General features: G+C 36.6%; 1 pseudogene; it reads right to left on the reverse strand.

Moving 5' to 3' along the window:
• Positions 1-2,682: 2,682 nt before the first annotated feature.
• LOC148821774 (uncharacterized) lies at positions 2,683-5,376 on the reverse strand (annotated as a pseudogene).
• Between the last annotated feature and the right edge of the window lie 1,271 nt (positions 5,377-6,647).

Consider the following 6,647-nt stretch of genomic DNA (forward strand, 5'->3'; position numbering starts at 1 on the left):
ATGGTTTTATGGTTCTTTTGACTATGTCAGCAGTTGCCAAAAACAGTTTGGATGTATACCCCAAATGGGCACCGTATCCTGTGGGATACAGTTTGTAAAATGGAAAATAAACACAGTTTTGAAAAAAGTTATGTAACTATGTTATTTGAGATAAAATACACTAGAAAAAAACAATTAAAAAAAATTCAGTTAAGTTTTTTAGTACTTGCCCATTAAAGGGGGCATAAAAACATTTCATGTCACATGAAAACCTTTAGAAATCAAAGTCTGCTGCTATGCACTAGTGCTATGAAGTAAACACTGCCTTAGAAATAATATTTAATGCAACTGTTAAATACTCTGTTTGATACACTGCTTTCAGAAATATCATTTTACAACAGCAAGAGTCTTGAGAACTCAAAATTATTAGCAAGACATTTTCATTTAAAGCAACTTATTAAAAAACAGAAATTAAACAAAGACCAAATACAATATGACAACTTCAAATCTTGACTCAGAAGACTGTCTCTGTAATCATATCCAGTTGACCTGAAATTCACAGTATATACAAGCAAGATCGTGAATGTGTTAATGTCATTAGGCAAAAATCACTGGCAATAATTTCCATGAAAAGTTACAGAGATACTCATCGCAGAGTTGACAACATCAAGCATCCTCTATAAGAACAAAAGCTCTATTAACACCATTAAATGAGCAAAGTACAATTTTACCATGTATCCCATTGGAATTGAGTGGTGAGCAAAACTGAGACATAATGCAAAAACGTCTGTATTCAGAACCATTCCCATGCAAAACATTTTGAAAACAGCCTCGCAGAAGTCAACCACTAGGGAAGCGTGCTGCTGCCATCAAGGGAAGAAAAATTCATTACAATTACAATTTTGTAATTATGAGATAAATTATCTTGGTATTACAATATAGCAATAATGATTAGAGTGTATGAACAACATCTTACATTGTGCAATGAAGCACTAAAAAGCTATCAAGAGCTCAGCTGGAACCATGGCTTTAGTGTTCGTGACAATGTCCAGTGCTGTAGAATGTGCATTGATTTACTTTCCACTGGGGTGTAATGACATGTTACAATTTGTATAGAATGTGAACAGACCTGCAACCATGTGGACACTCTCACATACAGTATCCCTAAACAACAAGTGTGCCCTGGAATGTCTAGAACACAAAAACAGAGAAGGACAATGTAGATACTGCATGACAACTATGCTATCACATGATGATCACATAAAGTACACAAGAATGATCTATCTGGTAAGTATGAGATAATACATTCTCACATACTGCATGCAATCATCATGCGATTGTAAAATTGGCATACACTAACTACATTATCAATATATGACTTTCAGTTTTAAGTAGTTTGATCGATTCCACGTCACACTTTTTCTTGTTAAAGCAGAAGTGTGTGTCCTCTCAGCTAAGATTGTATACACATTTGGTTGAAATTGTCACAGTTTGTGGAAAACCCTGGTGGAAAGTAAGTCCTTGCACATTCTGCAGTGCTGGACACTCACCAAAACATCTTTTATTACACAATCGAATGATCATTGCTATGTCATCATAATGAGAGAATTTGCTTATAATAATGCTAAATAATCTCCTGTTTTTTAATTACAAAATTATCTGCTGTCTTGGAAACGTGAATTAATTTGCAATGCATTGTCCTTCCATAAACTACAACAGTTCACAGAAAAAAACAAAAACAAAATTAGATCATATACTTTCTCTTTGTTTCCCCAACCAGTTCTTTCAAATTCTAAATTCAGTAAAGATATGTTCTCCTCAATTAAGATATCCATATGCTAAAAGAAAAAAAATAGAAAGACAGCTTATAAGATCGAGTTTTACTTTTTGAACAAATGTCATACAAATGCTCCTCCCTTCTGTGGGCGCACACAAAGTTTACTGTGTTGATAGCTGGGGGTAAATAGAGTAGAAAGAAAAATGTTGATCTACTCCTCAAGGCAGTAACACAAGCCTAAAGACATGATTATAAATTTCATTTAAAAGGAAAAAAATATAAGAGACTAGACAATGTCCTTTATAAAGCAATGTTTACTGCCCAATACTGTATACTCTCCATTTCTCACCGAAACTAAGGATAGGCCTGGTATGTTGAAGGGAGTTCTAGCACTGGACCGCATGTGTGGGCAATAGGCCTCGTTTCCAAACCCTCTAAAGAAGTTAATACAATTTTGATTTCCTGTACACACAAAACATCAGAGCCACTCATGAATCGTAGAATTTTCCTTAAAGACAAGTCATCCAGACCTCTGATGTGTTGTTGCAAAATATTTCAAACTTTGATTTTCTCTGTGGGAGGATGGTGATGCATTCAGCAACTTTAAAACTTTTTTTAAGTAGGTTTAATTTCAACATACACTGTCTCCACTTCACTAACACTCATAAAAAAATGTTAAAAAATATCTCGGGAGACATCGGATATTTTATCAAGTGCATATTTTGGCTCTTGTGAGCTCTTTGTGAGCCATCTGTAATAAAGCAGCTTTGAGATTGGCCTTGGTGAGAATACTTGTATTCCCATCCTGTAACTCCCATCCTGTCAAGGACAGTCAGCAGTTAATCCCTGTCATCTTCTTTAAGATCCCTCGAGAGTTGCACATACCAACTCCGTTTCAGACTGGCAGAGATATGAAAGGAAAGAAACTAAATTTCAAGAGTGACAGAGTGCTCTTCAAAAATCAGCGCTACAGTAAATGCAGGTGCAGGATGGAGTGGAAAGCACCAATGGTCTGCATATCCCTTCGCTAAGATTCTCCCTACAGATCTCTTTTCCTCCCCCTGCTATTTTGGAATAAATGCAGGAACCCTCACATCTTCACCTTCCGCTTCACATGTAAAAAATTCTGACCAAAATGCATAATACGCATCCCCAGAAACACCTGATACATCGGCATCTATTTCATCCACAAATGCAAATTTTAACGGAAGTAATACTGACTCTAGATTTATGAACTGAGCAATCATTTCTTCCAGAATATTTGCTCTGTGGAGTCTGATGGTGGCAGTGAAATGTGGCTCTTCAGTGGAAGAGGAGGGTCCTTCTAAGGACAATATGCACTGACTCATGTGGTGATCCTCAGAGTGGAGGTGCTCTTCCCACTCTTCTTGCTCTGGAACAGGAGAGCTTGTAATTTCAACTGACTGACTCAAACCTGAGTGTCATAGTGTGTGCCAGCTGTGGTGACTGTGAGTCTTCGGTAAATGACCCAGACTGGATTTCATATTAAATACTGTGGTTAATCTCTTCCTAGGTGGACAAAGAAGCTTCCTGTGAAACATTTTTAGGTTGTGTTACTAGAATCTGTGCTTAAATTGGTTTCCATGTACCCTATAGTTAACTGTTGCTCTTCCAATAATGGCAGGTGTGTTGTTTCTAGAATTTCTCATGAACACTATTCTGAATCTGTTCAGGCTCATTCTTGTCTTTCACTTTATTCTGTGTACTGGTATTTCTTGTTTTGCTATCCAGAGTTGGCAAACTTTCCTCAATAATCTTATAAGTAGCAAGATAGAACCTTTCAATTCCCATTGTAACTATTCCATAGAATAGGGCTGTCTCCTGAAAATTTAAAAGGTAATGTGTGAAGTCCTCCCACTTTCCTTTTTTAGATTTTCCCTCAGGAAAAATCTTTTGCAAGTTGTAAAATGTCCTGTTTTAGGGCTGTTTTTGGCACATCAAGCACTTATGTCCACCACCACTGCAACTTGCTTCCCTTGATGAATCCAGCCTAATTCAATCTTACGAGTTGATTTTTCTGCTGATTTTTTTTCCCTCTGTAAGCATGTTTTGCCTTTTGTTTGCCTACAAAGACCTCATTTAGATCCTCATCATCTCTCCTATGTGATAGCTTCATCTTTTTTCTGAGTTTCTCCAGCAATGTGTTTCTTTGTACACTTTTCACTACACTGTAAATTTGCACAATTGCAAAAAGTCCTTACAGTCTGCCACCAAAGATGGGGATGTACCTTGCCAAATTGGCATCATCCATGAGGCCAGTTGCTTCACTGTCAATCTGTGGGGGAAAATATAAATATATAAAACATGAAAATAATGAAATTTAGAAATAGCATTTTCAAGAAATCTGGATATTAAAAAAATAAGCTCCTTCATATAGCAATATTGTGTTTAGGAATCAGAAAGTGTGGTCTTAATTTAAAGATTATGAATATTTCTAAGGTGAATTTTACTTATAATTTTACATTTGAAAAACTGGAATTCTGTTTGTTGGAAAACAAAGTGTCTACATAATACATTTTACAAAAGCCACATTCAATTGCATTTTGTACTTGCAATAAGTAAATTCACTTGAGAATGGAAACCACTTGGTAGGTAGCACAAATTAATAATATGCATTCAGTAACTCTGGAAATTTGGGTTAACTGATATTATCTTGAAATAGTAAAAATTTAAAACACTGTAGTGCTAAAGACACCAAAATGTATTTGCATTCTTACCCTTGCCATTCCGAATACACCAGATATTTGTTATACTATTTAAAAATTATTCTGGCCAATAAAGATATTGTGGTTTTCTAAAAGTTTTAATAAAACTCTTCAGCCTCTACAGCAGAAATTAATAAGACATTTTAACCCTTTAAATCAGCGGTGTCCAAATTTTTTTTTATTGGGGGCCAGATGTAGAATAAAATATGGAGCGGCAGGCCACAGACTACCTTTAATAATAAAAATATACAAATAATACCAGATATAAGTGCATTCCAATAACCAAATTGCCTTTAATTTAGGGGACTACCTTAATAGGTGGGTTTTAAGCATTTTGTCCTGTAAGCTTGAAATGACCTATATAAATAATTATATTATCTAATTTTAATATACCTGTAAGATTTCACAAATTTTACTCACTAGTGATGACTATTAATGGGAACAGTGATGCTGTGCCTTGGACTGAAGAATCGCTGTTAAGTCAGGTGTTAGGGTTTTTGTGGAGATTCAGAATGCATCACAGAGGTGACTATCCATTACCTTGGATCTCACTAGGCTGTTGTTTAGCGACATTAGAGAAAATGTTTGCTCACATTTGTATGTGGAGCCGAACAAACTCAGCATTCTTTTGGCATAGCACCTCATCTGTGGAAATATGGACTTTTCCTAGTTCCTGTAGAACTCTGGCAGTGGGAGCAGCTGGTGGCAACTGTGGAGAGTATCATCACATTGCATTTCAGTAAGTTCCAACTGTATGTCTTCCTGTACTTCATCCACATCGACGGAGAAAGGGCTTGAGAACAGGTTAATGTCCTTGTGTATGGCAGCGAAATCTTGAAAACACTGGTTGAATTCCGTGATCAGTGATATGAGTTCTGTCACATATTTCCCCATGTTCCCAGGAATGTTGGTATCTGAAAAACTCTCTATAACTTCTTGGAAACTGGGAAAGTGTGCGGCATTGCGGTCACTGATTTGTCTCTCAAAAAGACTGAGCTTCATGACAAATTATTTCATGTGCATGTACATTTGAAACATGACTGCATCCTTTCCTTGTAAGCTTTTGTTCAGTTTGTTCAGATGGCTAGTAAGATTAATTCAGAAGTCCAAGTCAGCCAACCACGCAGGGTTGCTTAGTTAATCAAGTGTCAGATCTTTTTCTCTCAAAAATTGGTCGATTTCAGATCTCAGGAGATAGAATAATTTTAGAACACAGCAGTGACGAAGCCAGCATACATCTGAGAGATAGATCATGTCACCATATTCTGCATCAATTTCAGACAGGAATGCCCGAAATTCTCTGTGATCGAGTGCTCTTGATCGAATTATGTTGATAATTTTCACCACTGTACTCATCGCATAACCAAGCTTGATCGCTTTGGCACAGAGCACTTCTTGTATAATACAGTGCAATTTCACAGCCTCAGCTCGAGACTCACAAACTTTTCAGCAGATCATGGAAGCCATCCTGTTCCGCTCACCTGTCATGGCTGGAACTCCATCAGTGGTAATCCCACACAACTTGTCCCATGGGATTTTCATGTTTTTGGTGACAACACACAAAGATGCAATGACTTTTCAGGGTATTATTACTGCAAAATTGCTGTGTAATGTAACAAAGGGAATGCCCATAGACTACAAAAGATAGAGACCATAGTGGAATATAATAATTTACAAATAATTAAGGAATGAAAAATAAAAGTATGGTTCTTTTTTATGGAACCACAGGGCAGTAATACTGAGAAATACAGTATGGTAAATAAACAAATCGACATCAAAGTCGAGTAAAACATAATAAGAAAAAAAAACATAATTCTTACTTACAGATGCAGCCATTCAAAATGAGTGAGGTATTTCGCGGCATACCCCGGTGGGCGTGTCGCAGTATCACACGGTATGACGCAGTTAACGTGGTGTCACGTGACTAACTATCCGGCGTCGCCTTGTAAAACCGCCAGGGGGAGCTTAACCTCTCATGTACAGCATTTGAGCCTTTAATTTTGAACTGTGTATTACAGCATGTTAATCATCAGTCATTAAAATGTTGGTATATTTTATGAAAGCAAGATTGCTCAGTTGGACAAAAGTACACAACCTACCTTTATCAGAAATATTTATGCATCAAAGCCTTTACTGAAGATATTACTAATAGTATTAATAATGGA

Source organism: Atractosteus spatula, chromosome 13 (assembly GCF_055471065.1).
Source record: "Atractosteus spatula isolate fAtrSpa1 chromosome 13, fAtrSpa1.hap1, whole genome shotgun sequence".
NCBI lineage: Eukaryota > Metazoa > Chordata > Actinopteri > Semionotiformes > Lepisosteidae > Atractosteus > Atractosteus spatula.